This window comes from Phyllobates terribilis, unplaced genomic scaffold (assembly GCF_046119375.1).
Source record: "Phyllobates terribilis strain yellow unplaced genomic scaffold, ASM4611937v1 Scaffold_404__1_contigs__length_1715579, whole genome shotgun sequence".
Lineage (NCBI taxonomy): Eukaryota > Metazoa > Chordata > Amphibia > Anura > Dendrobatidae > Phyllobates > Phyllobates terribilis.
In genome coordinates, this window is record NW_027363164.1 from 530,052 (window position 1) to 553,430 (window position 23,379).

Below are 23,379 nucleotides of genomic sequence, written 5' to 3' on the forward strand. Positions count from 1 at the left end.
AGTGACAAAAAAAAATTAAATAAATAGTGAAGGTTTCACAGTATAATACTGCCCGGACCTTCGACCGGGAATTGAAAAATTCCCCATCCTAAGGCCAGAAGGCCCGGAATAAGGGTGTGTGTGAAGAAAGAAATATTGAAGTGCTAGTGCAAATGTGCCATAAACTCAAGTGGGGTTCCCAATCCCAGTGAGTTAAGGCACCCCAGGGTCACCACTCCTGGGGCACTTCACACTTCGGGCTTTCGATCTTCCCCGGCCCAATGGCGTCGATCCTGGGGGGCCATGCTTTCCACCAGATCACTATATTAGCCACCTGGCATACTAACAAGCGCCTAAACCCCAGTGTGCATAATGTATCAATCTACTAGGGCGGCCAACATCCAAAACCGCCTTTTCGAAAGATACTACACTTGATCTTAGCCAAAAGGCCGAGAAGCGATAACCAGAATTGGTTTCAAACTACGGAGCCACCCAAGGATCCTGAAAAGTCCATTTGTGGAGATGAGCTCCTGGACTCCCGTTAAGAAGACATGTTGTCAACCTCTAGATCCCTTACATGCCTGCACTTTTCGGCTTGCTGCTGCTGCAATCCACGCGTTTTAGATCTGCATAACTCCACCTCTTTAAACACAGCACCTTCACCCCCTGCTGTTCCCACCCGCCTCAACACCGTTGGAAGGGAGGAGAACCAATTAAGGCGGGGGGTGGGGTGGAACGAGCAGCTGTCTACCCTTAGCAGGAGGGCTCCTGATTACATACCTCTCCTGCTGCTGCTGCTGCTGGCTGTCCAGCAGCAGACTGAAGGTGGCTGCTGCTGTGCACAGGTATATAAAGGCTCAGAGCCTATTATGACACGCGCAGCCAGCGTTCCATTGCCACATTCCATCTACTGCAGGCAGGATACCTGGCTGGCTGAATGTCGCTGAGAAGCTCACAGAGACCGCCATAAGCAACAGTTTAACAGAATGCCACAGACTAATCAACCAAACTTTTTGGGTTGGGTTCTCTTTTATAGTCTGCAGGCATTAAATGAAAGAAGTCAGTGTTCCAGCAGAAGGAGACAACGTTTCAGAAAAGGCATTGTAGCAAACCAAAAAAGAAATTTTAAGCGCAGCAGAGTAACCAGCGCACATACCTGTTAGCTCAGGTGAGTTTAAAAGGCTGCTGTTGATAACAAGGGCATTTGCTAAATAGATGGTGTGTGTGCAACAATATACTGAAAGGTCAATTATATTGTGCAGCTTATCTCACCACCTGTAGTTATTTAGGTGAAAGCTCCAAAATGCTTGCCTAATATGTCTGTTTATCCAAAAGGAAGTAAAAAGGGAGAGCTAGAAAGATAGCATTGCATCACATTACATGGCAATGCAATGCACAGTTGCTGAAGTTGAACCAAAATGAGCTTGTAATCTGGCTTCTGCAACTTTGAACATGAAAAATCCAATGAGGAGAAGAAAAGCAAAGCCAAAGAGTCCATCCCAAAATCCGACAAACAAGCAAAATGAACAAAAAACATTGAATTCAATTCTTTCTGATTTTAGAAACTGCATTAAAGAAGGGGTGCACCGGTCCTGGAGATACTGCAATACCAGGTCAATGCGTGGAGTGGACAGAGCAAGCTCTTTTTCCATCTCCCTGTTCTAAAAATCCATTTAATATATGGTCCCCAGATAGGGGACGTATCAGATATTAAACTGATAAGAACAGATTTTTTTTTTTTTTTTTTTTTTTTAAAACCACTCAGGTTTAGATATAAGCAAACAGTTAACCAGACTTCGTCATAAGTTATACTGCCACTTCATAAGCATCATTGTGGTTTCTTTATTAAAGTATTATTCAACAAAAATACAAACAAGTAATCCTATGCCAGAGACATTTCCAGAAAAAATATCAACGGTATTTAACCATATCCTGCCACTTAAGGTATTTCCACACACCTTCAGAATCTGTTCCACCACCACCACCTTCTCTTGTATCCCACAAATAGATTACATATAGTCTTGCTAAGATCAACCTAATACAATCATTTACTGTTAAATTTACTCTTTTAAACACACACAAATTTCTCACATCCCACAAGCTCTCCTGCACACACACCATAATAAACCACATCATCCTTTCTAGGCCACGACGACTAGCACCAAAACCAAACATAGTCACTCTCCAATCAATAAACTTCACACCAGCAACCCCTTTACACAGTCCACCCACACCTTTCCACACATCATACGCAAAATTACAATCCCACATAAGGTGCCTCACCGTCTCATTCGCTCCACAACCATCCCTTGGACATACTGCAGATCTTATGAGATCTCTTTTCTTCTGAAAATCCCTCACTGGCAAAATATTATGAAGGCCCATCCATACTATATCTCGCTGTCTATTCGACACACCTTGAATGCTTAACTTCTTCCATACTCGCGCAACTTCCATAGAACGCAATCCCACCACATTACTCTCACACTCATTCACACACATCTTCCCCATCACCTTCTTAACCAACATAAAGTCTTTCATTGCAACTGCTAACAAATCATTCTTCCTCACAAACTTCTCAATCAAACCATACCACTCAGGACACTTAAAAGCAACAGACACATTCTTATCACGCTTCACCCAATTCAGACCATACAGCATCCATCCAGCCAAATACTTACACATAAATGCCCCTTTATTATTCTTCCCAATCAAAATGACCGTAGTCTTAATAAAATGCAATGTTAGAAACACTTCAATATTCGGAAACTTTAGTCCCCCATACAAATATTGCTTAAACAAAATCTCTCTCTTAAGTCTTTCCATCCTACTGCCCCAAAAAAACACAAAAATTAGTTTCTCCACTTTTTTAATTTTCCTATAGGGCACTGGAAAAATACAAGAAACATAAAGCAAAATAGGGAGAATAACAGCCTTAATAATAAGAACCTTCCCTACCAAAGACAAAGAACGTAACTTCCAAAAATTCATCTTCCGCACAATCCGCTCACCACATTCATCCCAACTCTCATAACCTTTCAAATCATCATTAAAAAAAACTCCCAACACTTTAATTGCACCATCCACACCAGCCACACCATCCATCTTAATCCTATTGTCACCAAAACATTTAAACATGCATTTGTTCCAATTCACACGAAACGCTGACGCGCCACAAAAAAAATTCAACAACAATTTTACTCTCTCCATAGAGGCCACACTCTCACTCACCACTACTACATCATCCATATATCCTAAGACTTTCACAGTCATTCCACCACTCCCTGGCACTAACAAACCACGCACCACTTTCTCTTTCCGAATCATACACAGCAGTGGCTCAATCACACACACAAATAATACCGGTGACATGGGACAACCTTGCCTCACACCAGACCTAATACACACTTTCTCACTCAAAAACCCATTCACCAGAAATTCACTCATCACCTCCCCATACAATTGACGCGCCCCCTGGGACATATTCCTTTTTGAGGGGAATACCCGGCACCGGATCAGATGGGGGGGTTGTAGTCTCCGAGCGGCTGTGACCCGGCCCGTGCCCAGGGCGTCAAGCTCAGTGTTGTGTGGCAGTCCTACAGATGTTATTAAAGTTCTTTTGTGTCGACTACGCCACCCGTTGTGATGCGGTCACTGTGGCCGCCGCTGCAGCAGGGTCCGCTGAGGCTGATGGTGGGTGCGCAGCTTGGTGAGATAACCCCCAACGGGAGGGGTATAGCCTCAGAGGGGACAGGCGCAGAGGATGGGGGTTGTGGTGGTGTAGTGCAGACGGCAGTGAAGACAGAGTCGGGTTGTGCAGTTAAGGGTGTTTACTTACTGCAGTTGTTGTACTGGTCACTCCAGCTGCTAGTGACCACCCGAGCCGTGCTGCGTCCACCAGGTCCTGGATCCAGCCAACCCCCAAACAAGTCCGGAGCGTGGCCCTGAGCTCTCCCTCTGTCCTTTCTTCAGCCGTCCCCACCAGTGATCCACCTAGGTCCAGCTCCCTCGGGCCTGCTGTTGGGACACCCTTGGCCTTGGGTTCCCTGACCCTTCATGTGGTGTGCCTTCGGGGTGAATGTGGTGGGTGGCCGTGGCAGATGCTGCCCACGGCCTCCGGTCTCTGGCTGGGGATTGTTTTTACCCCCACCAGCTTGGGTTCCGGTACCCTTTTGCTGACTCCTCACCCGGTGCTCTAATTTGGGTTCTTGGGTCCCTTCAGTCTTCCCCCTCTGGGTCTTTCTCTGCTCCACTCTCTCTCTCTCCAGGGCTGCTGTTTCCTTCTCTCTGCCGATTTGTTCTCTGCATCAGACAGGCTCCTCTCCAACTGACTTGTTCTCTACAACTGACTTGTTCTCTACAACTGACCCTGATTCTAGTTGGTGCCCACCTTATATATCCCTCTATGTGTGAGCTCAGGTGACCAGCACCCAATGAGCTCCTATCACTACCCAGACTGCTCCCCCTATCTGCCCCTACACTACATGGGATGTTCCACCCCCCTCCCACTCCAGCCAGGAACAGACTCGGTCGTACCTGCACATTTCTAAGTGGGAGTACCGTTGGTCTGTTCCTCGGAAATGGGATGTATGTAGTGCATGCAGCCTACCGAGCTCAGTTCCACACTCCTTCCTTACCCGGGAGTGGAATATCACACCTCTGGGTTGAGGTGCAATACTCCTGTAGCAGCCGAATCCTCAGGGTGCTACATTCCCCCCTGGTAAATCACAGCACGTCCTCGGGCTGTAAGACATAAAACAACACCAAAACATACAAAATTTTCATATAAACATATAAAACATATAAAACATTATATATATATAAAACTTTTCATATAAACATTCTCGTCGTCTCTTGTTTCTGGTTCCTCCTCCGGACACTGTGCCACGTGTGTCCGGGAAAAGTGCGACAGTCTCTTAGAAAAACTGGTTTTCCTATAAAACCGGTAGGGGGCGCTTTAGGAAGCGCAACTATATACAGGGGAAGTTGGAAGTTGGCCGCTCTCAGTCCTCGGCCAGGTAGAGGGAAGGGAATGGCTGCTCACAGTCCTCAGCCTGTAGGATGAAGGGGTTAACGGGTAAACAGTTCACTGGTCCCAACGGGGACTATTTTAGCAGCAACGGTTCACTGTGCCCCGACGGGCAACTATATACAGTCTCTACTCCCGTCCTCAACGACGGCTCCCTCCTGTTTTTTCTTGGTGATACGGTGTTGCTTCAGACCCGTCCGGGTCCTCTGGCTCCTCCTCCCCGCACTGCAACTCCTCCTCCGTCAGGCGGTGTACGTGGAGGGCGTAAGGTCCTTTGGCACACTTGTGCCGGGTGAAAGTGACCTCGTCTCCGACGTAGAGGTCACGGCCTTTGTGACCTTCCGGCAGGTGGGACTCGACGTCTCTGCGGGTCACAAAAACGTCACCGCGGTTGTTACGGTCCCGAATAAAGCCCCACCCATGCTGCGGGTTGAACTTTATCACCGTCCCGATGGTGCGGGGACAGTGCGCTGCACGGGGGTTCCTCCTAGTCCGGCTCTTCTGCTCCACGCTCCGGATTTGGGCCTGTTGTTCTCTGACCCGCCTCTCCTCCCGTTCTCTCGCAAACTCTGCTAGCTGCTGACGACAACACTCAGTACGCTCAGCGGCGACTGCCCGAGTTTCTCCGGTGAACCCCATCAAATCTTCTCCCGTGGGGTCCCACACGAATTGGGCTTCTTCTAAAGGAGGCGAGACCCGAGTCACGGGCTTCGGAGCCGGGATCAGGGGCTCACACAAGGGCCCTAGTCTCTGTTGCCGCTCCAGCTCACAAAACTCCTCGGGCCAGATAAAGGGCCGCCCGTCCGGCCATGTGAGCTGGCTGAAGAGGTCCTTTCCCAAACTCAGCACCCTTGGTTTTGCGGGTGCGGGCGCAGTGGTGGTGGCGCCCAGGTCGCCCAGGCCTTGCGGCCAGGCCTGGGGCACTTGGAACGTAAAGGGCACCGTTAATACGGCGGCGCCCTGTGCTACCTGGCCTCGCGACCAGGCCGGAGGTTCCGCGGAGGTAGGGGGCGCTGTTGGTGATGCGGGGCCCGGGAGTACTGGGCCTTGCGACCAGGCCGGAGGCTCTTCCTGCTTGGTCACGCTCCGGGTCGGTGCGTGTGACGTCACAGGGGTCGCGGCGGTGGCTTCTGGTCGGGGCCTAGTCATTAGCGGTGACATGGCGGTTACGGGCACGGACGGGGGACTTTCGGGCTCTGCGACGGGGAACCGGGGCAGGTGGGCGGTCTCTCGGTATGGGGTATAAGCGTCCCCTTTACCTGCCTTCATACGTTCGGCTCCCTTCTCAGCGCCGTCTCCGACCTTGGGTCCTCCCGCGTCATCCGTAGAGGCAGTTGGTGTCCTCTCCCAGGGGAGCATGCTCCGTGGACGGGTTCCAGCTTGCTGGGCCATCTCCCGGCTCCACTCCGCCAGTATCTCACGCTGTACCCGGGCCATCCTCCTTGCGAGGCCCTCCAAGGCAGTTTGTGCACACTCCCGGTCTCGGGGGAGCTGCGCTAAGATCTCCGCTAGACCTAGCGGGGTTGTGGACTCTAGCAGGCTCCTGACCATCGGGTCGGTGCTGCTCTGCTCTTCTTCCGGCAGGCTCCTGGCCAGCGGGCCGGTGCTGCTCTGCCCTCCTTCCTCGGTCTCTAGCAGACTCCTGGCCAGCGGGCCGGTGCTGTTCTGCTTTCTCTCCATCTCCGGGTGAGCTCCTCCGCTACTCCTCGTTAGACCTCTTGCCTCCGGGTGCGCTCGCTCCAGACTGCTCCAGGCGACACCCATCTTTTCTCTTCTCTTTCGTCTCCTCCCACTTCGAGGGCGGTCCCGGGGCAACTCGGTGACTGTCAGCTCCAGGGGTAGTTCTTTCACGCTGACAGACACCTCCAGCATCACAGTCTCTGTTGGTGGGGGCGGTTTCCACTTTTGGCGCCATTTTCTGTCCCGGCCCACGATGGGAGGTGGCCTCTTGCCCTCCTTTGGCACGCCCATAATGGCGTCCGCTGCTCTTCCAAGGCGGGAAATCTGCGGTTTTGGCGGGAAGCGTCGCCCAGTGGCGGGAAACTCTGCAGATGGCGGGAACAAGTTGGAAATGGCGGACAATCGGCGGGAAACGACTGGTGATGGAGTCCGATGGCGTGGACCCTCCGGAACCGGCGGGAGACTTCTTTCTGAGGTAAACTCGCACTTTTCTTCAGGCACGCAGTACCCGGGTGTTGCGGGCACGTAATCCTGCCGACTACGCCAAAGCTGACGCGCCCCCTGGGACATATTCCTTTTTGAGGGGAATACCCGGCACCGGATCAGATGGGGGGGTTGTAGTCTCCGAGCGGCTGTGACCCGGCCCGTGCCCAGGGCGTCAAGCTCAGTGTTGTGTGGCAGTCCTACAGATGTTATTAAAGTTCTTTTGTGTCGACTACGCCACCCGTTGTGATGCGGTCACTGTGGCCGCCGCTGCAGCAGGGTCCGCTGAGGCTGATGGTGGGTGCGCAGCTTGGTGAGATAACCCCCAACGGGAGGGGTATAGCCTCAGAGGGGACAGGCGCAGAGGATGGGGGTTGTGGTGGTGTAGTGCAGACGGCAGTGAAGACAGAGTCGGGTTGTGCAGTTAAGGGTGTTTACTTACTGCAGTTGTTGTACTGGTCACTCCAGCTGCTAGTGACCACCCGAGCCGTGCTGCGTCCACCAGGTCCTGGATCCAGCCAACCCCCAAACAAGTCCGGAGCGTGGCCCTGAGCTCTCCCTCTGTCCTTTCTTCAGCCGTCCCCACCAGTGATCCACCTAGGTCCAGCTCCCTCGGGCCTGCTGTTGGGACACCCTTGGCCTTGGGTTCCCTGACCCTTCATGTGGTGTGCCTTCGGGGTGAATGTGGTGGGTGGCCGTGGCAGATGCTGCCCACGGCCTCCGGTCTCTGGCTGGGGATTGTTTTTACCCCCACCAGCTTGGGTTCCGGTACCCTTTTGCTGACTCCTCACCCGGTGCTCTAATTTGGGTTCTTGGGTCCCTTCAGTCTTCCCCCTCTGGGTCTTTCTCTGCTCCACTCTCTCTCTCTCCAGGGCTGCTGTTTCCTTCTCTCTGCCGATTTGTTCTCTGCATCAGACAGGCTCCTCTCCAACTGACTTGTTCTCTACAACTGACTTGTTCTCTACAACTGACCCTGATTCTAGTTGGTGCCCACCTTATATATCCCTCTATGTGTGAGCTCAGGTGACCAGCACCCAATGAGCTCCTATCACTACCCAGACTGCTCCCCCTATCTGCCCCTACACTACATGGGATGTTCCACCCCCCTCCCACTCCAGCCAGGAACAGACTCGGTCGTACCTGCACATTTCTAAGTGGGAGTACCGTTGGTCTGTTCCTCGGAAATGGGATGTATGTAGTGCATGCAGCCTACCGAGCTCAGTTCCACACTCCTTCCTTACCCGGGAGTGGAATATCACACCTCTGGGTTGAGGTGCAATACCCCTGTAGCAGCCGAATCCTCAGGGTGCTACACAATCCTCTCACGGCACGCACAAATTTCTCCGGAAAACACATTCTACGCAAAACCTCAAATAGAAACACATGAGACACGCGATCAAACGCCTTTTCAAAGTCAACAGCCATCACCATACACTTCTGCTTTCTTACTTTACAATCCCACAACACATCTCTTAAAAGACACAGATTATCCGTCATACATCTACCAGGCACTGCACACACTTGATCTTTACCAATCACATCAGCTACAACCACACGCATCCGACACGCCAAAATTTTACTGAATACCTTGTAATCGGCGTTCAGAAGCGTAATTGGCCTCCAATTACTCAAACACCTTTTATCCCCTTTCTTATGGATTAAGACCACCACTCCCTCCTTCATTGAACCCGCAAGCATCCCATTCTCCCACATAAACTGACACACTTCCACTAAATCCATACCCATCACTTCCCACATCATAACATATAGCTCCACAGGCAAACCATCCTTCCCAGGCGTCACATTTTTCCTTGCACCAAACACCGCTTTCTTAACTTCCTCCTCAATCACTGCCTCACATAGACCAGAACATCCATCCTTATCCACCTTACAATCCAAAGTCTTAAGCACTTCTTCTTTCAAACTCTCATCCACCCACTTCCTGCCAAACAACTCAGCATAAAACGTGACCACTTCCTTCATTACATCCTCCCCACTCACACAAACACCATCCACATCAAAAATCTCCTCCATACCCTCCTTCTTACCATTTATTTTTTTAAAGAAATATCTTGAACACTTTCCATCTTTATCAAGATGGACCACCTTTGACCTAAAAATTATTTCCCTTCCCTTCCTCTCCAAAGTCCTCTTCAAATCCTCTCTCGCACTTCTTAACAAATCATCCACATCCACACCACACATCCTCATTTTCTCTAGCCATTCCACCCTCATCATTAAATCTTTATATTGACTCCTAACCATGGCAGCCTTTTTATAGCCCCATCGACGAAAAAACTTTTGCACTTCATACTTCATCCAATCCCACCACACCAACACACTTTCAAACTTACTCTTTTGAGATTTACACCAACTATATTTTTTCTTAAAATCATTCACAATTCTCTCATCCTCAAGCAAACTCACATTCAATTTCCACACACCTCTCCCATGCACCCGCCTTAAATCCCCTCTAAAACCACCTTTCAGGCACACATGGTCCGAAAAAGGAACTGAAAATTGAGAAAAACCATCACATATTATATTTTTAGAAAAAAACATCCTATCAATCCTAGATGTTATCCCACCCCTGTCAGCTTTATAGGTTGGTGGTGGTGGCTTCCCCAAATAAACCTCAGCAGCATCAAAAAAGAAAAAATCAGAAATAATGTTTGCCAATTTTTTTCCTGAGGCATCAACTTTCCCCTCAGTTACACAGTTAAAATCACCTGTTACTATCACAGGGATCCTACCAGGTAATTCTAAACATAATTTATCTAATAAACTTAACCTGTCTTCTTTTTTTGTAGGACCATAAATATTTATAATTTTAACTTTCCACCCCCTCCCACACACAACTGCAGAGATGCAACGACCCACCTCTATTACCTTATAATATTCAAAAACAAAATTTCTATTATTTAATACTATCCCAACTCCATCATTTTTATTCCCACTAGAGCCAGACCAGATATGCTGGCCATATGGCCAATCAGCGTCTTCCAGGGGTTCTTCTATACCACACTCCTGTAGACACATAATATCAAAAGAATGGTTATGTAAGAAGTCCAGAATCACAGATCTTCTAACTCTAGACTTTAAAAGTCTTACATTAAGGGACGCAATGTCCCAATTTGGTTTAGAGACCATTCTTTGGCTCAAAAACCAGAAACACCAGTCTCAGCAAAAAAACATGCCTTCCTTATCCTTTGTCATCCGGCGAACTCCCACTTAGCTGAAAGATAGTGGACTCCAAATTCTCCTCCAGGTAAGCCGTTGACGCAGGAGAAAGAGAAACCACTGGGTAATCCCGCTCACTCACCGGACTTGCCACGCATTGGCTACTTGATGGTTCAGACAACCGGGCCCTTTTATTCTTAGCGCGGTCCGGTTCCTCAGAAGACCTCACCCCAGTCTCAGTGAAGTCTCCTTGACCTCCAGCTCCCTCTTCATCCATACTTTCACTGCTCCAACTGAGAGCCGGGTCCCCTGGGATTTCCAAGGCTCCCTCACGTTCTTCACAAAAGGAGTCAATGAAACCCCCCTGATAGGAAGAAATGTCCATCTCAGCTGCCAGAACCTCTTCCACTCTCCCGGGCTCCACCAGTAGGTCAGCAGACGCCCTCACTGGAGCAGTCTCCACACGCTGTTCCACTACCTTCACCCTGGAAGAAACTGCGGCCTCAGGTGCCACACTCTTAGGCCTCGGAGAGTTCGAGACCACCTCAGAGTATGCCCTTGCCTTGCCCTCGTTCGCACGACGAGTACAATCCTTAAAGGCATGCCCCTCCATACCACAAGCATTGCAAACAATTGGATTGGTACAGTCCTTAGCAACATGCCCACTTTGGTTGCACTTGGAGCAAACAGGCACAGCAGTACAAACCTCTTGTAAGTGTCCGTACTTCTTACATTTCCTGCAAAAAACTGGGGCCTCAGGAAAGAAGAGAATACCCCTATCTCTCCCGATAGAGAAACTTTGGGGAGGGTAATGAACACCTCCAGGCTCCGAAGAACTTTCCCCAAATCTGACAAAATATCTGTATTTGCCAGTCCATAAGTTCTCCTCGTTCATGATTTTGTGACTGTTGCTCACAAAGTCACAATGCCTCTTAAGAAAAGTCGCAATGTCATGTTCGTGCACAAAGGGATTATACATAAATATGACTAGGGGAACATCACCTTTGGAGTACAAGACTGTAAAAGTCAAACCATGCAAGGTTGGATTCTTCTCCTGCTCCCTCAACTTCTTATACAGGTTCCGGCAAGCCGCCATAGATTGTAGCACCAAGACATACCGTCCTTCTTTCCGGGATTCCTGCAGGCAGACGATGTTTTCTCTTGTCACTTCCAGGATTTTGAAGATCACCTCGTGCACCATATACGACAGATTGAAACGCTCTCTGACAGCAGCATCAACTTCAATGCGGAATGCATTGCGAACCCGATTGTCATCGGTCCCAGCATAGCGTATCTTCACGCCCATTATGATCACTCTCTCGTTCCTCCTCGTTCTCCCCCTAAAGCAGCAACCGGCTTAAGCCATCAAGATGGCGATGCCGGAAGGCCAAGGGAAAACACTCAAGGACCCCAGACAAGACACTTGGTCTTAGCCAAAAGGCCGAGAAGCGATAACCAGAATTGGTTTCAAACTACGGAGCCACCCAAGGATCCTGAAAAGTCCATTTGTGGAGATGAGCTCCTGGACTCCCGTTAAGAAGACATGTTGTCAACCTCTAGATCCCTTACATGCCTGCACTTTTCGGCTTGCTGCTGCTGCAATCCACGCGTTTTAGATCTGCATAACTCCACCTCTTTAAACACAGCACCTTCACCCCCTGCTGTTCCCACCCGCCTCAACACCGTTGGAAGGGAGGAGAACCAATTAAGGCGGGGGGTGGGGTGGAACGAGCAGCTGTCTACCCTTAGCAGGAGGGCTCCTGATTACATACCTCTCCTGCTGCTGCTGCTGGCTGTCCAGCAGCAGACTGAAGGTGGCTGCTGCTGTGCACAGGTATATAAAGGCTCAGAGCCTATTATGACACGCGCAGCCAGCGTTCCATTGCCACATTCCATCTACTGCAGGCAGGATACCTGGCTGGCTGAATGTCGCTGAGAAGCTCACAGAGACCGCCATAAGCAACAGTTTAACAGAATGCCACAGACTAATCAACCAAACTTTTTGGGTTGGGTTCTCTTTTATAGTCTGCAGGCATTAAATGAAAGAAGTCAGTGTTCCAGCAGAAGGAGACAACGTTTCAGAAAAGGCATTGTAGCAAACCAAAAAAGAAATTTTAAGCGCAGCAGAGTAACCAGCGCACATACCTGTTAGCTCAGGTGAGTTTAAAAGGCTGCTGTTGATAACAAGGGCATTTGCTAAATAGATGGTGTGTGTGCAACAATATACTGAAAGGTCAATTATATTGTGCAGCTTATCTCACCACCTGTAGTTATTTAGGTGAAAGCTCCAAAATGCTTGCCTAATATGTCTGTTTATCCAAAAGGAAGTAAAAAGGGAGAGCTAGAAAGATAGCATTGCATCACATTACATGGCAATGCAGTGCACAGTTGCTGAAGTTGAACCAAAATGAGCTTGTAATCTGGCTTCTGCAACTTTGAACATGAAAAATCCAATGAGGAGAAGAAAAGCAAAGCCAAAGAGTCCATCCCAAAATCCGACAAACAAGCAAAATGAACAAAAAACATTGAATTCAATTCTTTCTGATTTTAGAAACTGCATTAAAGAAGGGGTGCACCGGTCCTGGAGATACTGCAATACCAGGTCAATGCGTGGAGTGGACAGAGCAAGCTCTTTTTCCATCTCCCTGTTCTAAAAATCCATTTAATATATGGTCCCCAGATAGGGGACGTATCAGATATTAAACTGATAAGAACAGATACTACACTTGATCTTAGCCAAAAGGCCGAGAAGCGATAACCAGAATTGGTTTCAAACTACGGAGCCACCCAAGGATCCTGAAAAGTCCATTTGTGGAGATGAGCTCCTGGACTCCCGTTAAGAAGACATGTTGTCAACCTCTAGATCCCTTACATGCCTGCACTTTTCGGCTTGCTGCTGCTGCAATCCACGCGTTTTAGATCTGCATAACTCCACCTCTTTAAACACAGCACCTTCACCCCCTGCTGTTCCCACCCGCCTCAACACCGTTGGAAGGGAGGAGAACCAATTAAGGCGGGGGGTGGGGTGGAACGAGCAGCTGTCTACCCTTAGCAGGAGGGCTCCTGATTACATACCTCTCCTGCTGCTGCTGCTGGCTGTCCAGCAGCAGACTGAAGGTGGCTGCTGCTGTGCACAGGTATATAAAGGCTCAGAGCCTATTATGACACGCGCAGCCAGCGTTCCATTGCCACATTCCATCTACTGCAGGCAGGATACCTGGCTGGCTGAATGTCGCTGAGAAGCTCACAGAGACCGCCATAAGCAACAGTTTAACAGAATGCCACAGACTAATCAACCAAACTTTTTGGGTTGGGTTCTCTTTTATAGTCTGCAGGCATTAAATGAAAGAAGTCAGTGTTCCAGCAGAAGGAGACAACGTTTCAGAAAAGGCATTGTAGCAAACCAAAAAAGAAATTTTAAGCGCAGCAGAGTAACCAGCGCACATACCTGTTAGCTCAGGTGAGTTTAAAAGGCTGCTGTTGATAACAAGGGCATTTGCTAAATAGATGGTGTGTGTGCAACAATATACTGAAAGGTCAATTATATTGTGCAGCTTATCTCACCACCTGTAGTTATTTAGGTGAAAGCTCCAAAATGCTTGCCTAATATGTCTGTTTATCCAAAAGGAAGTAAAAAGGGAGAGCTAGAAAGATAGCATTGCATCACATTACATGGCAATGCAATGCACAGTTGCTGAAGTTGAACCAAAATGAGCTTGTAATCTGGCTTCTGCAACTTTGAACATGAAAAATCCAATGAGGAGAAGAAAAGCAAAGCCAAAGAGTCCATCCCAAAATCCGACAAACAAGCAAAATGAACAAAAAACATTGAATTCAATTCTTTCTGATTTTAGAAACTGCATTAAAGAAGGGGTGCACCGGTCCTGGAGATACTGCAATACCAGGTCAATGCGTGGAGTGGACAGAGCAAGCTCTTTTTCCATCTCCCTGTTCTAAAAATCCATTTAATATATGGTCCCCAGATAGGGGACGTATCAGATATTAAACTGATAAGAACAGATACTACACTTGATCTTAGCCAAAAGGCCGAGAAGCGATAACCAGAATTGGTTTCAAACTACGGAGCCACCCAAGGATCCTGAAAAGTCCATTTGTGGAGATGAGCTCCTGGACTCCCGTTAAGAAGACATGTTGTCAACCTCTAGATCCCTTACATGCCTGCACTTTTCGGCTTGCTGCTGCTGCAATCCACGCGTTTTAGATCTGCATAACTCCACCTCTTTAAACACAGCACCTTCACCCCCTGCTGTTCCCACCCGCCTCAACACCGTTGGAAGGGAGGAGAACCAATTAAGGCGGGGGGTGGGGTGGAACGAGCAGCTGTCTACCCTTAGCAAGAGGGCTCCTGATTACATACCTCTCCTGCTGCTGCTGCTGCTGGCTGTCCAGCAGCAGACTGAAGGTGGCTGCTGCTGTGCACAGGTATATAAAGGCTCAGAGCCTATTTTGACACGCGCAGCCAGCGTTCCATTGCCACATTCCATCTACTGCAGGCAGGATACCTGGCTGGCTGAATGTCGCTGAGAAGCTCACAGAGACCGCCATAAGCAACAGTTTAACAGAATGCCACAGACTAATCAACCAAACTTTTTGGGTTGGGTTCTCTTTTATAGTCTGCAGGCATTAAATGAAAGAAGTCAGTGTTCCAGCAGAAGGAGACAACGTTTCAGAAAAGGCATTGTAGCAAACCAAAAAAGAAATTTTAAGCGCAGCAGAGTAACCAGCGCACATACCTGTTAGCTCAGGTGAGTTTAAAAGGCTGCTGTTGATAACAAGGGCATTTGCTAAATAGATGGTGTGTGTGCAACAATATACTGAAAGGTCAATTATATTGTGCAGCTTATCTCACCACCTGTAGTTATTTAGGTGAAAGCTCCAAAATGCTTGCCTAATATGTCTGTTTATCCAAAAGGAAGTAAAAAGGGAGAGCTAGAAAGATAGCATTGCATCACATTACATGGCAATGCAATGCACAGTTGCTGAAGTTGAACCAAAATGAGCTTGTAATCTGGCTTCTGCAACTTTGAACATGAAAAATCCAATGAGGAGAAGAAAAGCAAAGCCAAAGAGTCCATCCCAAAATCCGACAAACAAGCAAAATGAACAAAAAACATTGAATTCAATTCTTTCTGATTTTAGAAACTGCATTAAAGAAGGGGTGCACCGGTCCTGGAGATACTGCAATACCAGGTCAATGCGTGGAGTGGACAGAGCAAGCTCTTTTTCCATCTCCCTGTTCTAAAAATCCATTTAATATATGGTCCCCAGATAGGGGACGTATCAGATATTAAACTGATAAGAACAGATTTTTTTTTTTTTTTTTCGAAAGCCCGAATTCGTGTACAAAACCCGAGTGCGCTTAAAAAAGTGACAAGTGCCACAAAAAAAGTGCACTAGGATGCTGGTCTTCTTGAAACCCTCTCCAAAAGGAGAAGGGTCCCCCAAACCATTCCCCGTCCCTCCGAGCCAGAAGGCCACAGCGAGGAACAGGGACAAATAGCCACCTCCAGCCGGAGCCAGAGGCGACCCAATCTTACCCCCAATACCTGCCCGAGTTCTCACCCGAGCAAGGCACTGGGAGCCAAAGACTGTGCTCCCCTCCCGGAAGAGGGGAGCCAACAATGCTCTCCTCCCGAAAGAGGAGAGCCAGGGGGGTTCAGGGGGGAGCGGAACCTGAAGGCCACACACTCCCCCCCTAGACCTGCCAAGAGAGGAACCCGTAAGGGAACCGCATCCCGACAAAATCCTAGTAAGGACGTGGACACACGTGAAAAAGTGGACACACAGTGACAAAAAAAATTAAATAAATAGTGAAGGTTTCACAGTATAATACTGCCCGGACCTTCGACCGGGAATTGAAAAATTCCCCATCCTAAGGCCAGAAGGCCCGGAATAAGGGTGTGTGTGAAGAAAGAAATATTGAAGTGCTAGTGCAAATGTGCCATAAACTCAAGTGGGGTTCCCAATCCCAGTGAGTTAAGGCACCCCAGGGTCACCACTCCTGGGGCACTTCACACTTCGGGCTTTCAATCTTCCCCGGCCCAATGGCGTCGATCCTGGGGGGCCATGCTTTCCACCAGATGACTATATTAGCCAACTGGCGTACTAACAAGCGCCTAAACCCCAGTGTGCATAATGTATCAATCTACTAGGGCGGCCAACATCCAAAACCGCCTTTTCGAAAGATACTACACTTGATCTTAGCCAAAAGGCCGAGAAGCGATAACCAGAATTGGTTTCAAACTACGGAGCCACCCAAGGATCCTGAAAAGTCCATTTGTGGAGATGAGCTCCTGGACTCCCGTTAAGAAGACATGTTGTCAACCTCTAGATCCCTTACATGCCTGCACTTTTCGGCTTGCTGCTGCTGCAATCCACGCGTTTTAGATCTGCATAACTCCACCTCTTTAAACACAGCACCTTCACCCCCTGCTGTTCCCACCCGCCTCAACACCGTTGGAAGGGAGGAGAACCAATTAAGGCGGGGGGTGGGGTGGAACGAGCAGCTGTCTACCCTTAGCAGGAGGGCTCCTGATTACATACCTCTCCTGCTGCTGCTGCTGCTGGCTGTCCAGCAGCAGACTGAAGGTGGCTGCTGCTGTGCACAGGTATATAAAGGCTCAGAGCCTATTATGACACGCGCAGCCAGCGTTCCATTGCCACATTCCATCTACTGCAGGCAGGATACCTGGCTGGCTGAATGTCGCTGAGAAGCTCACAGAGACCGCCATAAGCAACAGTTTAACAGAATGCCACAGACTAATCAACCAAACTTTTTGGGTTGGGTTCTCTTTTATAGTCTGCAGGCATTAAATGAAAGAAGTCAGTGTTCCAGCAGAAGGAGACAACGTTTCAGAAAAGGCATTGTAGCAAACCAAAAAAGAAATTTTAAGCGCAGCAGAGTAACCAGCGCACATACCTGTTAGCTCAGGTGAGTTTAAAAGGCTGCTGTTGATAACAAGGGCATTTTCTAAATAGATGGTGTGTGTGCAACAATATACTGAAAGGTCAATTATATTGTGCAGCTTATCTCACCACCTGTAGTTATTTAGGTGAAAGCTCCAAAATGCTTGCCTAATATGTCTGTTTATCCAAAAGGAAGTAAAAAGGGAGAGCTAGATAGATAGCATTGCATCACATTACATGGCAATGCAATGCACAGTTGCTGAAGTTGAACCAAAATGAGCTTGTAATCTGGCTTCTGCAACTTTGAACATGAAAAATCCAATGAGGAGAAGAAAAGCAAAGCCAAAGAGTCCATCCCAAAATCCGACAAACAAGCAAAATGAACAAAAAACATTGAATTCAATTCTTTCTGATTTTAGAAACTGCATTAAAGAAGGGGTGCACCGGTCCTGGAGATACTGCAATACCAGGTCAATGCGTGGAGTGGACAGAGCAAGCTCTTTTTCCATCTCCCTGTTCTAAAAATCCATTTAATATATGGTCCCCAGATAGGGGACGTATCAGATATTAAACTGATAAGAACAGATACTACACTTGATCTTAGCCAAAAGGCCGAGAAGCGATAACCAGAATTGGTTTCAAACTACGGAGCCACCCAAGGATCCTGAAAAGTCCATTTGTGGAGATGAGCTCCTGGACTCCCGTTAAGAAGACATGTTGTCAACCTCTAGATCCCTTACATGCCTGCACTTTTCGGCTTGCTGCTGCTGCAATCCACGCGTTTTAGATCTGCATAACTCCACCTCTTTAAACACAGCACCTTCACCCCCTGCTGTTCCCACCCGCCTCAACACCGTTGGAAGGGAGGAGAACCAATTAAGGCGGGGGGTGGGGTGGAACGAGCAGCTGTCTACCCTTAGCAGGAGGGCTCCTGATTACATACCTCTCCTGCTGCTGCTGCTGCTGGCTGTCCAGCAGCAGACTGAAGGTGGCTGCTGCTGTGCACAGGTATATAAAGGCTCAGAGCCTATTATGACACGCGCAGCCTGCGTTCCATTGCCACATTCCATCTACTGCAGGCAGGATACCTGGCTGGCTGAATGTCGCTGAGAAGCTCACAGAGACCGCCATAAGCAACAGTTTAACAGAATGCCACAGACTAATCAACCAAACTTTTTGGGTTGGGTTCTCTTTTATAGTCTGCAGGCATTAAATGAAAGAAGTCAGTGTTCCAGCAGAAGGAGACAACGTTTCAGAAAAGGCATTGTAGCAAACCAAAAAAGAAATTTTAAGCGCAGCAGAGTAACCAGCGCACATACCTGTTAGCTCAGGTGAGTTTAAAAGGCTGCTGTTGATAACAAGGGCATTTGCTAAATAGATGGTGTGTGTGCAACAATATACTGAAAGGTCAATTATATTGTGCAGCTTATCTCACCACCTGTAGTTATTTAGGTGAAAGCTCCAAAATGCTTGCCTAATATGTCTGTTTATCCAAAAGGAAGTAAAAAGGGAGAGCTAGAAAGATAGCATTGCATCACATTACATGGCAATGCAATGCACAGTTGCTGAAGTTGAACCAAAATGAGCTTGTAATCTGGCTTCTGCAACTTTGAACATGAAAAATCCAATGAGGAGAAGAAAAGCAAAGCCAAAGAGTCCATCCCAAAATCCGACAAACAAGCAAAATGAACAAAAAACATTGAATTCAATTCTTTCTGATTTTAGAAACTGCATTAAAGAAGGGGTGCACCGGTCCTGGAGATACTGCAATACCAGGTCAATGCGTGGAGTGGACAGAGCAAGCTCTTTTTCCATCTCCCTGTTCTAAAAATCCATTTAATATATGGTCCCCAGATAGGGGACGTATCAGATATTAAACTGATAAGAACAGATACTACACTTGATCTTAGCCAAAAGGCCGAGAAGCGATAACCAGAATTGGTTTCAAACTACGGAGCCACCCAAGGATCCTGAAAAGTCCATTTGTGGAGATGAGCTCCTGGACTCCCGTTAAGAAGACATGTTGTCAACCTCTAGATCCCTTACATGCCTGCACTTTTCGGCTTGCTGCTGCTGCAATCCACGCGTTTTAGATCTGCATAACTCCACCTCTTTAAACACAGCACCTTCACCCCCTGCTGTTCCCACCTGCCTCAACACCGTTGGAAGGGAGGAGAACCAATTAAGGCGGGGGGTGGGGTGGAACGAGCAGCTGTCTACCCTTAGCAGGAGGGCTCCTGATTACATACCTCTCCTGCTGCTGCTGCTGCTGGCTGTCCAGCAGCAGACTGAAGGTGGCTGTTGCTGTGCACAGGTATATAAAGGCTCAGAGCCTATTATGACACGCGCAGCCAGCGTTCCATTGCCACATTCCATCTACTGCAGGCAGGATACCTGGCTGGCTGAATGTCGCTGAGAAGCTCACAGAGACCGCCATAAGCAACAGTTTAACAGAATGCCACAGACTAATCAACCAAACTTTTTGGGTTGGGTTCTCTTTTATAGTCTGCAGGCATTAAATGAAAGAAGTCAGTGTTCCAGCAGAAGGAGACAACGTTTCAGAAAAGGCATTGTAGCAAACCAAAAAAGAAATTTTAAGCGCAGCAGAGTAACCAGCGCACATACCTGTTAGCTCAGGTGAGTTTAAAAGGCTGCTGTTGATAACAAGGGCATTTGCTAAATAGATGGTGTGTGTGCAACAATATACTGAAAGGTCAATTATATTGTGCAGCTTATCTCACCACCTGTAGTTATTTAGGTGAAAGCTCCAAAATGCTTGCCTAATATGTCTGTTTATCCAAAAGGAAGTAAAAAGGGAGAGCTAGAAAGATAGCATTGCATCACATTACATGGCAATGCAATGCACAGTTGCTGAAGTTGAACCAAAATGAGCTTGTAATCTGGCTTCTGCAACTTTGAACATGAAAAATCCAATGAGGAGAAGAAAAGCAAAGCCAAAGAGTCCATCCCAAAATCCGACAAACAAGCAAAATGAACAAAAAACATTGAATTCAATTCTTTCTGATTTTAGAAACTGCATTAAAGAAGGGGTGCACCGGTCCTGGAGATACTGCAATACCAGGTCAATGCGTGGAGTGGACAGAGCAAGCTCTTTTTCCATCTCCCTGTTCTAAAAATCCATTTAATATATGGTCCCCAGATAGGGGACGTATCAGATATTAAACTGATAAGAACAGATACTACACTTGATCTTAGCCAAAAGGCCGAGAAGCGATAACCAGAATTGGTTTCAAACTACGGAGCCACCCAAGGATCCTGAAAAGTCCATTTGTGGAGATGAGCTCCTGGACTCCCGTTAAGAAGACATGTTGTCAACCTCTAGATCCCTTACATGCCTGCACTTTTCGGCTTGCTGCTGCTGCAATCCACGCGTTTTAGATCTGCATAACTCCACCTCTTTAAACACAGCACCTTCACCCCCTGCTGTTCCCACCCGCCTCAACACCGTTGGAAGGGAGGAGAACCAATTAAGGCGGGGGGTGGGGTGGAACGAGCAGCTGTCTACCCTTAGCAGGAGGGCTCCTGATTACATACCTCTCCTGCTGCTGCTGCTGCTGGCTGTCCAGCAGCAGACTGAAGGTGGCTGCTGCTGTGCACAGGTATATAAAGGCTCAGAGCCTATTATGACACGCGCAGCCAGCGTTCCATTGCCACATTCCATCTACTGCAGGCAGGATACCTGGCTGGCTGAATGTCGCTGAGAAGCTCACAGAGACCGCCATAAGCAACAGTTTAACAGAATGCCACAGACTAATCAACCAAACTTTTTGGGTTGGGTTCTCTTTTATAGTCTGCAGGCATTAAATGAAAGAAGTCAGTGTTCCAGCAGAAGGAGACAACGTTTCAGAAAAGGCATTGTAGCAAACCAAAAAAGAAATTTTAAGCGCAGCAGAGTAACCAGCGCACATACCTGTTAGCTCAGGTGAGTTTAAAAGGCTGCTGTTGATAACAAGGGCATTTGCTAAATAGATGGTGTGTGTGCAACAATATACTGAAAGGTCAATTATATTGTGCAGCTTATCTCACCACCTGTAGTTATTTAGGTGAAAGCTCCAAAATGCTTGCCTAATATGTCTGTTTATCCAAAAGGAAGTAAAAAGGGAGAGCTAGAAAGATAGCATTGCATCACATTACATGGCAATGCAATGCACAGTTGCTGAAGTTGAACCAAAATGAGCTTGTAATCTGGCTTCTGCAACTTTGAACATGAGAAATCCAATGAGGAGAAGAAAAGCAAAGCCAAAGAGTCCATCCCAAAATCCGACAAACAAGCAAAATGAACAAAAAACATTGAATTCAATTCTTTCTGATTTTAGAAACTGCATTAAAGAAGGGGTGCACCGGTCCTGGAGATACTGCAATACCAGGTCAATGCGTGGAGTGGACAGAGCAAGCTCTTTTTCCATCTCCCTGTTCTAAAAATCCATTTAATATATGGTCCCCAGATAGGGGACGTATCAGATATTAAACTGATAAGAACAGATACTACACTTGATCTTAGCCAAAAGGCCGAGAAGCGATAACCAGAATTGGTTTCAAACTACGGAGCCACCCAAGGATCCTGAAAAGTCCATTTGTGGAGATGAGCTCCTGGACTCCCGTTAAGAAGACATGTTGTCAACCTCTAGATCCCTTACATGCCTGCACTTTTCGGCTTGCTGCTGCTGCAATCCACGCGTTTTAGATCTGCATAACTCCACCTCTTTAAACACAGCACCTTCACCCCCTGCTGTTCCCACCCGCCTCAACACCGTTGGAAGGGAGGAGAACCAATTAAGGCGGGGGGTGGGGTGGAACGAGCAGCTGTCTACCCTTAGCAGGAGGGCTCCTGATTACATACCTCTCCTGCTGCTGCTGCTGCTGGCTGTCCAGCAGCAGACTGAAGGTGGCTGCTGCTTTGCACAGGTATATAAAGGCTCAGAGCCTATTATGACACGCGCAGCCAGCGTTCCATTGCCACATTCCATCTACTGCAGGCAGGATACCTGGCTGGCTGAATGTCGCTGAGAAGCTCACAGAGACCGCCATAAGCAACAGTTTAACAGAATGCCACAGACTAATCAACCAAACTTTTTGGGTTGGGTTCTCTTTTATAGTCTGCAGGCATTAAATGAAAGAAGTCAGTGTTCCAGCAGAAGGAGACAACGTTTCAGAAAAGGCATTGTAGCAAACCAAAAAAGAAATTTTAAGCGCAGCAGAGTAACCAGCGCACATACCTGTTAGCTCAGGTGAGTTTAAAAGGCTGCTGTTGATAACAAGGGCATTTGCTAAATAGATGGTGTGTGTGCAACAATATACTGAAAGGTCAATTATATTGTGCAGCTTATCTCACCACCTGTAGTTATTTAGGTGAAAGCTCCAAAATGCTTGCCTAATATGTCTGTTTATCCAAAAGGAAGTAAAAAGGGAGAGCTAGAAAGATAGCATTGCATCACATTACATGGCAATGCAATGCACAGTTGCTGAAGTTGAACCAAAATGAGCTTGTAATCTGGCTTCTGCAACTTTGAACATGAAAAATCCAATGAGGAGAAGAAAAGCAAAGCCAAAGAGTCCATCCCAAAATCCGACAAACAAGCAAAATGAACAAAAAACATTGAATTCAATTCTTTCTGATTTTAGAAACTGCATTAAAGAAGGGGTGCACCGGTCCTGGAGATACTGCAATACCAGGTCAATGCGTGGAGTGGACAGAGCAAGCTCTTTTTCCATCTCCCTGTTCTAAAAATCCATTTAATATATGGTCCCCAGATAGGGGACGTATCAGATATTAAACTGATAAGAACAGATACTACACTTGATCTTAGCCAAAAGGCCGAGAAGCGATAACCAGAATTGGTTTCAAACTACGGAGCCACCCAAGGATCCTGAAAAGTCCATTTGTGGAGATGAGCTCCTGGACTCCCGTTAAGAAGACATGTTGTCAACCTCTAGATCCCTTACATGCCTGCACTTTTCGGCTTGCTGCTGCTGCAATCCACGCGTTTTAGATCTGCATAACTCCACCTCTTTAAACACAGCACCTTCACCCCCTGCTGTTCCCACCCGCCTCAACACCGTTGGAAGGGAGGAGAACCAAT

The 23,379-nt window shown here is 47.7% G+C and overlaps 8 non-coding genes and 3 pseudogenes across 8 annotated transcripts; all 11 read right to left on the minus strand.

Annotated features, from left to right (window-relative positions):
• Positions 1 to 260: 260 nt before the first annotated feature.
• On the minus strand, positions 261 to 440 carry LOC141225142 (U2 spliceosomal RNA; annotated as a pseudogene).
• Positions 441 to 1,555: 1,115 nt separating this feature from the next.
• On the minus strand, positions 1,556 to 1,768 carry LOC141225090 (U2 spliceosomal RNA; annotated as a pseudogene).
• An 11,148-nt stretch (positions 1,769 to 12,916) lies between these two features.
• On the minus strand, positions 12,917 to 13,107 carry LOC141225315 (U2 spliceosomal RNA). The gene has a single exon (XR_012292589.1). It is a non-coding gene; the product is annotated as a U2 spliceosomal RNA (small nuclear RNA).
• A 1,112-nt stretch (positions 13,108 to 14,219) lies between these two features.
• On the minus strand, positions 14,220 to 14,410 carry LOC141225316 (U2 spliceosomal RNA). Its single transcript, XR_012292590.1, has one exon. It is a non-coding gene; the product is annotated as a U2 spliceosomal RNA (small nuclear RNA).
• Positions 14,411 to 15,525: 1,115 nt separating this feature from the next.
• On the minus strand, positions 15,526 to 15,707 carry LOC141225114 (U2 spliceosomal RNA). Its single transcript, XR_012292430.1, has one exon. It is a non-coding gene; the product is annotated as a U2 spliceosomal RNA (small nuclear RNA).
• Positions 15,708 to 16,504: 797 nt separating this feature from the next.
• On the minus strand, positions 16,505 to 16,596 carry LOC141225154 (U2 spliceosomal RNA; annotated as a pseudogene).
• Positions 16,597 to 17,711: 1,115 nt separating this feature from the next.
• Positions 17,712 to 17,902, minus strand: LOC141225317 (U2 spliceosomal RNA). Its single transcript, XR_012292591.1, has one exon. It is a non-coding gene; the product is annotated as a U2 spliceosomal RNA (small nuclear RNA).
• A 1,115-nt stretch (positions 17,903 to 19,017) lies between these two features.
• LOC141225318 (U2 spliceosomal RNA) lies at positions 19,018 to 19,208 on the minus strand. Its single transcript, XR_012292592.1, has one exon. It is a non-coding gene; the product is annotated as a U2 spliceosomal RNA (small nuclear RNA).
• A 1,115-nt stretch (positions 19,209 to 20,323) lies between these two features.
• On the minus strand, positions 20,324 to 20,514 carry LOC141225319 (U2 spliceosomal RNA). Its single transcript, XR_012292593.1, has one exon. It is a non-coding gene; the product is annotated as a U2 spliceosomal RNA (small nuclear RNA).
• A 1,115-nt stretch (positions 20,515 to 21,629) lies between these two features.
• On the minus strand, positions 21,630 to 21,820 carry LOC141225320 (U2 spliceosomal RNA). Its single transcript, XR_012292594.1, has one exon. It is a non-coding gene; the product is annotated as a U2 spliceosomal RNA (small nuclear RNA).
• A 1,115-nt stretch (positions 21,821 to 22,935) lies between these two features.
• LOC141225321 (U2 spliceosomal RNA) lies at positions 22,936 to 23,126 on the minus strand. Its single transcript, XR_012292595.1, has one exon. It is a non-coding gene; the product is annotated as a U2 spliceosomal RNA (small nuclear RNA).
• Positions 23,127 to 23,379: the final 253 nt, after the last annotated feature.